The sequence below is a fragment of the Apodemus sylvaticus genome, chromosome 20 (genome assembly GCF_947179515.1).
Source record: "Apodemus sylvaticus chromosome 20, mApoSyl1.1, whole genome shotgun sequence".
Taxonomy (NCBI): domain Eukaryota; kingdom Metazoa; phylum Chordata; class Mammalia; order Rodentia; family Muridae; genus Apodemus; species Apodemus sylvaticus.
This window is the reverse complement of record NC_067491.1, coordinates 59,070,741-59,082,815: the sequence shown is the minus strand read 5'-3', so window position 1 is coordinate 59,082,815 and position 12,075 is coordinate 59,070,741. Positions and strand designations below refer to the sequence as shown.

Genomic DNA, 12,075 nt, shown 5'->3' with positions numbered 1-12,075 from the left:
TAGTGATAGTTTGACTTCTTCCTTTCTAATTTGTATCCCTTTGAACTCTTTTTGTTTTCTAATTGCTCTAGCTAGAACTTCAAGTACTATATTGAATAAATATGGAGAGAGAGGGCAGCCTTTTCTAGTCCCTGATTTTAGTGGGATTGCTTCAAGTTTCTCTCCATTTAATTTGATGTTGGCTACTGGTTTGCTGTATATTGCTTTTATTATGTTTAGGTATGGGCCTTGAATTCCTGTTCTTTCCAAGACCTTTAACATGAAAGGATGAAGAATTTTATTAAATGCTTTTTCAGCATCTAATGAAATGACCATGTGGTTTTGTTCTTTGAGTTTGTTTATGTAGTGGATTACATTGATGGATTTCCATATATTAAATCATCCCTGCATCCCTGGGATGAAGCCTACTTGATCATGGTGAAGGATTATTTTGACACGTTCTTGGATTCAGTTGGCAAGTATTTTATTGAGTATTTTTGCATCGATATTCATATGGGAAATTGGCCTAAGGTTTTCTTTTTTGCTGGATCTTTCTGTGGTTTTGGTATCAGAGAAATTGTGGCTCCATAGAACGAGATGGGTAATGTTCTTTCTGTTTCTATTTTGTGGAATAGTTTGAAGAGTATTGGCACTAGGTCTCCATTGAATGTCTAATAGAATTCTGCACTAAAGTCATCTGGTCCTGTGCTTTTCTTTTTTTTTTTTTTTTTTTTTTGACATTCCTGGGAGACTCTCAATGACCACTTCTATTTCTTCATGGGTTTTGGGACCATTTAGATGGTGTATCTGATCCTGATTAATTTTTGTAGTTGTTATCTGTCTAGGAAATTGTCCATTTCATCCAGATTTTCCAGTTGTGTTGACTATAGCCTTTTGTAGTAGGATATGATAATTTTTTAGATTTCCTCAGTTTCTGTTGTTATTTCACCCTTTTCATTTCTGATTTTGTTAATTTGGGTACTGTCTCTGTGCCGTCTGGTTAATCTGGCTAAAGGTTTATCTATCGTGTTGATTTTCTCAAAGAACCAGCTCCTACTTTTGTTGATTCTTTGTATAGCTCTTTTTGTTTCAACTTGGTTAATTTTAGCCCTTAGTTTGATGATTTCCTGCCTTCTACTACTTTTGGAGTATTAGCTTCTTTCTGTTCAAGAACTTTCAGGTGTGTTGTTAAACTTCTAGTTTATGCTCTCCCAGCTTCTTTTTGGAGGCACTGAGAGCTATGAATTTTCCTCTTAGCACTGCTTTCGTTGTGTCCCATAAATTCGGGTGTGTTGTGCCTTCATTTTCATTAAATTCTAAAAAGTCTTTGATTTTCATTATTTCTTCCTTGACCAAGGTATCATTGAGTAGATAATTTTTTGGCTTCCGTGTGTATTTGGACTTTTTGTTGTTTTTGTTGCTATTGAAGACCACCCATATTCCATAGTGAACTGATAGGAGGCATGGAATTAGTTCGATCATCTTATATCTGTTAAGGTCTGTTTTGTGACCAATTACATGGTCAATTTTGGAAAAGGTACCATGAGGTGCAGGCAGGGGTTGGAGTTGGTGAACTGAGGGTCAGGAGGGAGACGGTTGCTCCAGGGCCTCCTGAGGGAGTGTCCCGTGTGCAAGCCTTCCCTCAGGTTAAAAGTTGTTTCTCAATTTTAGTTTTATTTGATGTGTACGGGTGGTTCGCCTGCATATTTCCGTTTACCACATGCATGGCCTGTAATCGTCAAGGCCAGTATTGAGAACTGGAGTTACAGATGGTTGTGAGCCACCGTGTGGTTGCTGGAAATTGAACTGAGGTCCTTTGGAAGAGCAGCCAGTGCTCTTAACAGTTACACCATCTCTCCAGTTCTCCTCGGGTTAAATTTTTATTTTTACTCCAGGGGATCTGTATTAGATTCTGAAAACCCACAAGGTAGTCCACACACAAGAGTTTGCAACTTCAGTTCTAGGGGATCTGATGCCTCCTTCTGACTCCTGCAGGCATTGCATGCACGTGGTACACAGATATGTGTCAAAACACCCATACACATGCAATAAAAATAAGTCCTAAAGACAATATATTTTTATTACTTTTAAGTTTGTGTGTGTGTGTGTGTGTGTGTGTGTGTGTGTGTGTGTGTGTCTGAGCTTGGCAGTGGTGGTGCACGCCTTTAATCCCAGATTAAAGGCGGACTGAGGCAGGTGAATTTCTGAGTTTGAAGCCAGCCTGGTCTACAGAGTGAGTTCCAGGACAGCCAGGGCTACACAGAGAAACCCTGTCTTGAAAAAAAACAAAAAAAAAGTGTGTGTGTGTGTGTGTGTGTGTGTGTGTGTGTATGACTACAGGTATCCTCAGAGGCCAAAGGCATCAGATTTCCTGGAGTCAGAGTTATAGGTAGTTGTGAAGAGTAGGATGTGGGCGCCAGGAACTGAACTTGGGTCCTCTGCAGAAGCAGTCAGGGCTCTTAACTGCTGAGCCACCTCTCTGGCCCTGTTTGCCTGAGTTTCGAGTTGCACTCCTCCGTGGCTGCCAGCTCCCCAAGGAGCTTGCTGCTCTGCCTCCGGGTCTCCAAGACCTGAGCTGCTGTCCTTTCTCCCAGGCTGTCCTTCTACTCTGGCCACTCCTCCTTTGGCATATACTGCATGTTGTTCCTGGCGGTGAGTACCCATCTCTTTCCCGGGGGACCTTACGGGGCCATGCCTTCCGTGGGCCTTGGTCTTCCCTTCTGTACAATGGGGTGTGTGGAGGCCTTGCGACTCTCGCCCCGGGCTGGGAAGGCTGTGGACACTTGTGGGCCCAGCTGATGGCAGGATGATGTCCCGATAGCTGTACGTGCAGGCCCGGCTCTGCTGGAAGTGGGCCTGGATGCTGAGGCCCACCATTCAGTTCTTCTTGGTGGCTTTTGCCATCTATGTGGGCTATACACGAGTGCCTGACCACAAGCATCACTGGAGTGATGTCCTCGTCGGCCTCCTGCAGGGAGCCCTGGTGGCCTGCCTCAGGGTGTGTGCTGCTTGCCTGACCTACAGGATCAGCTGTACCTGCCTCAGATGCCCAGTGACCTCTGCCTGCTGTTCTGTCTCCAAGTGCTTGCCCCTTGTTGCTACTTTTGTTTCCAACCAAATTCCCCTGTAAAAGAAATCTCAATTGCTTAACAAAACAAGCTATAAGCCTAGATTGGGCAGGTCTCCCACTACACTACTCTATTCCCATCTATATTGGTCCATGTAACTTGCAGTTTCTCCAGGACAGGAGCTTCTCTCTGCAGTCTAGCGGTCGATCCCCATAGCCCCTCCCCTCCTATTTATCCCCCGTAGCCCCTCCCCTCCTATTTATCACCCATGGATCCTCCCCTCGACTCTAAGCTCCTCCCCCTTCCTCCTGCCCAATCATTGGCTTAAGCCTTTATTTGAAAAGTTAAGAAGAGGGGCTTCAGGGTGGCCAGTGGGGAGAAGTCAGTGTGCTCTGGTGAATTTAGCGGCCCCAGCAGGAGCCTTCAGGTGCCTGCTTTGGAATCTGAACAGCCTGGGCCACAACACTCGGTCTCCAGGAAGGGCAGGAGACCTGGGGTACCCCCAGAGGCAGTCTGGGAGCGCACAGCTTGCTCAGGTGACATGGATCTTAGCTTCCAGTCCTGAGACCTCTGGTGGGAGTCCTCAGATCTCTCTGTTTCCGGATCCAGATCAGCCTGGGCAGCAACACCACATCTCCAGGTCCTGCAAGAGGTAAGAGGGGCTTCGGGGCAGCCAGCTGGGAGTAGTCAGTGTGCTCTGGTGAAGCCAGCAGGCTTTGGAAGGAGCCTTCATGTGTCTGCTTTGGGATCTGAACAGCCTGGGCCACAGCACTCGGTCTCCAGGCAGTGGAGGAGGTAAGCTGTGCACCAGAGGCCACCTGGGAAGGGGGAGCTTGCACTGGTGAGTACAGCATTGACAAGACCAACTAACACCAGTGAGAACTAGATGGCAAAAGGCAAACGCAGGAATGTCACTAACAGAAATCAAGGCAATATGGCAATATCTGAACCCAATTCTCCTTTACCAGCATGTCCTGGATACCCCATCACACCAGTAAAACAAGATTTGGATTTAAAATCACTGCTCATGATGCTGGTACAGGAACACATGAAGGACATACTTAAAGAAATTCAGGAGAAAATGGATCAAAAGTTAGAAGCCCTTGCAAGGGAAACACAAAAATCATTGAAAGAAATCCAGGAGAATACAAAAGCCAATAATTAGAAAACGCAAAAAAACACTTAAAGAAATACAGGAGAACTTTGGTTAACAGGCTGACGTCATGAAAGAGGAAACACAAAAATTACTTAAAGAATTAGAGGAAAGCACAAACAAGCAAGTGAAGGAACTAAGCAAAACCATCCAGGATCTAAAATCAGAAGTAGTAACAACTGAGAAAACTCAAAGGGAGACAACTATGTAGATAGAAAGCTTTGGGAAGAAATCAGGTGCCATAGATGTAAATATCAACAACAGAATACAAGAAATAGAAGAAAGAATCTCAGATGCTGAATATACCATCGAAACCATGGACTAACTGTTAAAGAAAATGCAAAATGCAAAAAGCTTGTAACCCAAAATATCCAGGAAATCCAGGACACAATGAGAAGACCAAACCTAAGGATTATAGGCACAGATGGGAATGAAGATTCACAACTTAAAAGGCCAGCAAATATCGTCAATAAAATTATGGAAGAAAACATCCCTAAACTAAAGAGAGAGATGTCCATGAATATACAAGAAGTCTACAGAACTCCAAACAGAATGGACCAGAACAGAAATACTTCCCATCACATAATAATCAAAACACCAAATGTACTAAACAAAGAAAGAATATTAAAGGCAGTAAGAGAAAAAGGCCAAGTAACATATAAAGGAAGACCTATCAGAGTCACAGCAGACTTTTCACCTGAGCCTATGAAGGCTCGAAGATCCTGGGCAGACCTCATGCAGACTCTAAGAGAACACAAATGCCAGCCAAAACTACTATATCCAGCAAAACTCTCAATCACCATAGATGGAGAAAATAAGATATTCCATGACAAAACCAAGTTTACCCAATATCTATCCACAAACCCAGCCCTACAAAGGATAATAGGAGGAAAACACCAATACAAGGAGGGAAACATCACCCTGGAAAAAGCAAGATAGTAACCTTTCATCAAACCCAAAAGAAGTTAACCAATCAAATTTAAAAAAATAATGTCAAAAATGACAGGAAGTAACAAACACTATTCCTTAATATCTCTTAACATCAATGGACTCAATGCCCCAATAAAAAGACAGACTAACTGACTGGATACATAAACAGGACCCTACATTTTGCTGCTTACAGGAAACACACCTCAGGGTCAAAGACAAACACTACCTTAGAGTAAAAGGCTGGAAGACAATTTTACAAGTCAATGTTCTCAGGAAACAAGCTGGAGTACTATTTTAATATCAGATAAAATTGACTTTCAACCCAAAGTCATCAAAAGAGACTCTGAGGGACACTTCTTGCTGGTCAGGGGAAAAATACAACAAGAAGAACTATCAATCGTGAACATCTATGCTTCAAATGCAAGCGCACCCTCTTTCGTAAAAGAAACTTTATTAAAGCTCAAAGCACACATTGAACCTAACACAATAATTGTGGGTGACTTCAACACTGCACTTTCTTCAATGGACCGATCAGGAAAACAGAAACTAAACAGGGACAAAATGAAACTAATTGAAGCTTTGGACCAATTAGATTTAACCGATATATATAGAACATTCTAAACTAAAGCAAAAGAATATATCTTTTTCTCAGCACCTCATGGTACCTTCTCCAAAACCGACCATATAATTGGTCACAAGACAGACCTCAACAAATATAAGAAGATCGAACTAATCCCATGCTTCCTATCTGATCACTATGGAGTAAAAGTGGTCATCAATAGCAACAAAAACAACAGAAAACCCACATACACGTGGAAACTGAACGATATTCTACTCAATGATACCTTGGTCAAGGAAGAAATAAAGAAATTAAAGACTTTTTAGAACACAATGAAAATGAAGACACAACATACCCAAATCTATGGGACACAATGAAAGCAGTGCTAAGAGGAAAACTCATAGCCCTGAGTGCCTCCAAAAACGAAATGGAGAGAGCATACACTACCAACTTAATCACACACATGAAAGCCCTGGAACAAAAAGAAGCTATTTCACACAGGAGGAATAGAAGAAAGGAAATCATCAAACTCATGGCCGAAATCAATCAAGTAGAAACAAAGAGAACCATACAAAGAATTAACAAAACCAGGAGCTTGTTCTTCGAGAAAATCAACAAGATAGATAAAGCCTTAGCCAGACTAATAAAAGGGCACAGAGACAGTATCCAGATTAACAAAGTTAGAAATGAAAAGGGAGATATAACAACAGAAATTGAGGAAATTCAAAAAATCATTAGATGCTACTACAAAAGCCTATACTCAACACAACTGTAGAATCTGGAGCAAATGGACAGTTTCCTAGACAGATATGCGACACCAAAACTAAATCAGGATCAAATAGATCAACTAAATAGTCCCATAACACTTGAAGAAATAAAAAGGGTCATAGAAAGTCTCCCAACCAAAATAAATAAGTAAATAAATAAATAAATAAATAAATAAATAAATAAATAAAAACAAAAAAACACGGGACCAGATGGCTTCAGTGCAGAGTTCTATCAGACCTTCATAGAAGACCTAACACCAATACTCTTCAAACTATTCCACAAAATAGAAACAGAAGGAAATCTACCCAACTCATTCTCTGAAGCCACAGTCACGCTGATACCAAAACCACACAAAGATCCAACAAAGAAAGAGAACTTCAGGCCAATTTCTCTTATGAATATTGATGCAAAAATATATAATAAAATTCTTGCCAACCGAATCCAAGAACACCACCAAGATCATCCACCATGATCATGTAGGCGTCATCCCAGGGATGCAGGGATGGTTCAATATAAGGAAATCCATCAATGCTATCCACTACATAAACAAACTCAAAAAAAAAATATGATCATCTCATTAGATGCAGAAAAAGCATTTGACAAAACCGAGCATCCTATCATGCTAAAAGTATTGCAAAGAACAGGAATTCAAGGCCCATACCTAAACATCATTAAAGCAATATACAGCAAACTGATAGCCAACACTAAACTAAATGGAGAGAAACTTGAAGCAATCCCTCTAAAATCAGGGACCAGACAAGGCTGTCCTCTCTCTCCATATCTTTTCAATATAGAACTTGAAGTTCTAGCTAGAGCAATTAGACAACATAAGGAGGTCAAGGGGATACAAATTGGAAAGGAAGAAGTCAAATCATCACTATTTGCAGATGACATGATAGTCTACTTAAGTGACCCGGAAACCTCCTCCAGAGTACTCCTACAGCTGATAAACATCTTCAGCAAAGTGGCTGGTTATAAAATCAACTCAAGCAAATCAGTTGCCTTCCTATACTCAAAGGATAAGCACTCTGAGAAAGAAGTTAGGGAAATGACACCCTTCAAAATAGCCACAAACAATATAAAGTATCTTGGTGTGACTCTAACCAAACAAGTGAAAGATCTATATGATAAGAACTACAGGTCTCTGAAGAAGGAAATCGAAGAAGACCTCAGAAAATGGAAAAATCTGCCATGCTCATGGATTAGCAGGATTAATATAGTTAAAATGGCCATTTTGCCAAAAGCAATCTACAGATTCATTGCAATCCCCATCAAAATCACAACTCAGTTCTTCACAGAGTTAGAAAAAGCAATTCTCAAATTCATCTGGAATAACAAGAAACCTAGGACAGCTAAAACTATTCTCAACCACAAAAGAAATTCTGGGGGAAATCTGTATCCCTGACTTCAAGCAATACTACAGAGCAATAGTGTGAAAAACTGCATGGTATTGGCACACTGACAGACAAGTGGACCAATGGAATAGAATTGAAGATTCAGAAATGAATCCACACACCTATGGTCACTTGATCTTTGACAAAGGAGTCAAAAACATCCAGTTGAAAAATGATAGCCTTTTCAATAAATGGTGCTGGATCAATTTTATGTCAGCATGCAGAAGAATGCGAATTGATCCATTCTTATCTCCATGTACTAAACTTCACTCCAAGTGGATCAAGGACTTCCATGTAAAACCACACACACTGAAACTGGTAGAAAAGAAACTGGGGAAGACCTTTGAGGACATGGGCACAGGGGAAAAGTTCCTGAACAGATCACAAATAACTTATGCTTTAAGAGCAATAATTGACAAATGGGACCTCATAAAATTACAAAGTTTCTGTAAGGTAAAGGACACTGTTAAAAGGACAAAACGGCAACCATCAAATTGGGAAAGGATATTCACCAACCCCACATCTGATAGAGGGCTAATATCCAATATATACAAAGAACTCAAGAAGTTAGACCCCAGGTAACGAAATAACCCTATTAAAAAATGGGGTACAGATCTTAACAAAGAATTTTTACCTGAAGAAATTCGGATGGCCGAGAGGCACCTTAAGAAGTGCTCAACATCATTAGTCATTAGGGAAATGCAGATCATAACAACCCTGAAATTTCACCTTACACCAGTCAGAATAGCTAAGGTCAAAAACTCAGGAGACAGCAGGTGTTGGCGAGGATGTGGAGAAAGAGGAACACTCCTCCACTGTTGGTCGGGCTGTAAGATGGTACAACCACTGTGGAAATCAGTCTGGAGGTTCCTCAACAAACTGGACATGAGACTTCCATAGGACCCTGCTATACCTCTCCTGGGCATATACCCAAAAGATTCCCCACATGCAATAAAGACACATGCTCTATTATGTTCATTGCAGCCTTATTTATAATAGCCAGAAGCTGGAAAGAACCCAGATGTCCCTCAAAGGAGCAATGCATTCAGAAGATGTGGTATATTTACACAATGGAATACTACTCAGCAATTAGAAAAAATCAATTCACAAAATTTTTAGGCAAATGGTTTGATCTGGAAAATATCATCCTAAGTGAGGTAACCCAATCACAAAAGAATACACATGGAATGCAATCTCTGATTAGTGAATATTAATTAGCCCAGAATCCCTGAATACCCAAGGCACAAATTGCATAAGAAATGACTCCCATGAAGAAGTATGGAGAGGGTTCTGATCCCGGAAAGTATCGATCTAGCAGTGGAAGGGATTATAAGGACAGAAAAAAAGGAGGGAGGTGATTGGAGAAGGGATGGAGGGAAGAAGGTGTATGGGACATATGGGGAGGGGGAATCCGGGAAAGGGGAAATCATTTGGAATGTAAACAAAGAATATAGAAAATAAAAATATTTAAAAAAAAAGAAAAGTTAAGGTTGGGAGAAGCTTCACAAGGCAACTCCTCATCTGCAGCCCCTCTGAGGAGTGGAATTAGCATCAAACAGCCCCTCACTGCTGGCCCCACCCATCCACATGACTACCCCCTTCAGCTTCTCCCTCAGGGCCCCCAGAAGATGTTCTTTTTCTTCCAGTCCTACTCACTGCCTTTCCCCCTCCCCAGGTCCGCTATGTTTCAGATTTCTTCAAATCCCAGCCGCCCCAGCCCTGCCAGGAGGGTGAAGAGCCAGAGTGCAAGCCCATCTGTCGCTGACGCTGACCCTTGGTGACTGACCCTAGCTGCTATGGAAGCTGGAAAGTCACCCGTGGGCCAGTCATGTGTTGGCCCCATGCCCCTGATTAGGCACTCCTGGCTTTGGAGCTGTCCCAGGGTCCTGGCTGGTGACTGTGGACCAGGGACTTGGGTGCCTGTCTGGCCCTGAGTGTGGGCAGGGCCCATCCTCAGCATTCCTTGACTATTGCATGGCCTCAAAAGATGCGGTCATGCTCGGAGTACTTCTCTGGTCACCAATGGGTTTTCGAGGAGGGCCCTCCCAGCATGGCCCCGGGAATGGTTCGCCAGAGACTGTTCATGAAGTCAGCACCCTCACTGATGGCCCTGAAGGTGACAAACACCTTGTTTGCCTGCGTGTGCAGGTGGCTTTGGGAAGATGGCTGCCAAACCTTGGACTGCCTGGAAGGTCACATGTTGCTTTTGGTCTGAAACCTTTCCTCAAGCCTGTGGAAGATTACTGCTCGGGGCCTCCAAGCCCCTCCCTCAGGCTTGATGTGCTCTCCTGTCCCCACTCTGACTATGTGGACCAAATGTGTAGCCAGGCATTGGAAGTAGGTCCTCCTGAATTTGCCATTCCTGATTGTTTCAAAACACTTTAAGTTACTGTCGCAGGGGAGGGTGTGTTATAAACTTTGTACCAAATGTCTCTGCTGTGCATGTTGCTTTTTAAACTCTCCTGGGGAGGTAGAAGGTCTTCCTGCACCTACCTAACCTCTCAGTGCATCATTGTGCAGGACCTGCCAGTCTTAGCAGAGACTTAGGGGACAGAGATCTGTCCTGGGTGTATTTTATATAGGCCAAGACAGAGGCCTCATAGCCACTGTGGCCTTCCTCTGTGCGTGGTGGATACTTATCCTAGGTCCAGCTTAGAAAACAGAGACGCTTCACGGTCACTGCTGGTTAGGTGCCTGATCATGCTTCCAGGGTACATGGCCGGTCTCCCAGGGGCAGCAAGAGGAGTACAGGTCTTGCTGTATCTTAGGACAAGGTGTGTGTTTCTCTGGGAATGGGCAGGCTCCTTATGTCTTCCCGTCTTTGGGTCTGGGAGCAAAGGAGGAATGCATTCAGAAGATGTGGTATATTTACACAATGGAATACTACTCAGCAATTAGAAAAAATCAATTCTTTAAGTGTTTTTTGTGTTTCCTCATTATTGGCTTTTGTATTCTCCTGGATTTCTTTCAATGATTTTTTTTGTGTTTCCCTTGCAAGGGCTTCTAACTTTTGATTCATTTTCTCCTGAATTTCTTTAAGTATGTCCTTCATGTGTTCCTGTACCAGCATCATGACCAGTGATTTTAAATCCAAATCTTGTTTTACTGGTGTGATGGGGTATCCAGGACATGCTGGTAAAGGAGAATTGGGTTCAGATGTTGCCATATTGCCTTGATTTCTGTTAGTGACGTTACTGCGTCTGTCTTTTGCCATCTAGTTCTCACTGGTGTTAGTTGGTGTTGTCAATGCTGGACTCACTAGTGCAAGCTGCCCCGTCCCAGGTGGCCTCTGGTGCACAGCTTACCTCCTGCACTGCCTGGAGACAGGGTGTTGTTGTCCAGGCTGTTCAGACCACGAAGCAGACACCTGAAGGCTCCTGCTGGGGCCCACTGGATTCACTGGAGCACACCAACTTCTCCCCGCTGGCCACCTGGAAGTCCCTCTTGCCTCTTTCAGGACTTGGAGATGTGGTGTTGCTGCTCAGGCTGATCTGGATCCGGAAGCGTAGAGGTCCGAGGGCTATCACCAGAGTACTCAGGACTGAAGCCTAAGCTGGAATGAGCTGTGCTGTGAGCTCCCAGACTACCTCTGGGCGCACACCAGGTCCCCTGCACTTCCTGGAGACCGAGTGCTGTGGCGCAGGCTGTTCAGATCCTAAAGCAGGTGCCCGAAGGCACCTGCTGGGGCCCGCTGGATTCACCAGAGCACACCGACCTCTCCTGCTGGCTGCCCAGAAGCCCCACCTGCCTCTTTCAGGACCTGGAGATGTGGCGCTGCTGCTCAGGCCGATCCAGAAGTGGATAGGTCCGAAAGCTACCTTCAGAGGCCTCAGGACTGAAGCCTAAGCTGGAACGTCTTTCTTTCTTTCTTTCCTTCTTTCTTTCCTTCTTTCTTTCTTTCTTTCTTTCTTTCTTTCTTTCTTTCTTTCTTTCTTTCTTTCTTTCTTTCTTTCTTTCCTTCCTTCCTTCCTTCTTTCTTTCTTTCCTCTTCCTCTTCCTCTTCCTCTTCCTCTTCCTCTTCCTCTTCCTCTTCCTCTTCCTCTTCCTCTTCCTCTTCCTCTTCCTCTTCCTCTTCCTCTTCTTCTTCTTCTTCTTCTTCTTCTTCTTCTTCTTCTTCTTCTTCTTCTTCTTCTTCTTCTTCTTCTTCTTCTTCTTCTTCTTCTTCTTTAAATAAAACAAGGTCTCTCATTGGCCTGGAACCTCACCAAATAGGCGACCTCACAT

General features: G+C 43.2%; 1 pseudogene; it reads left to right on the top strand.

The window, feature by feature from the left end:
• Nucleotides 1–414: 414 nt before the first annotated feature.
• Nucleotides 415–9,636, top strand: LOC127670643 (phospholipid phosphatase 2-like; annotated as a pseudogene).
• The last annotated feature ends 2,439 nt before the right edge of the window (nt 9,637–12,075 follow it).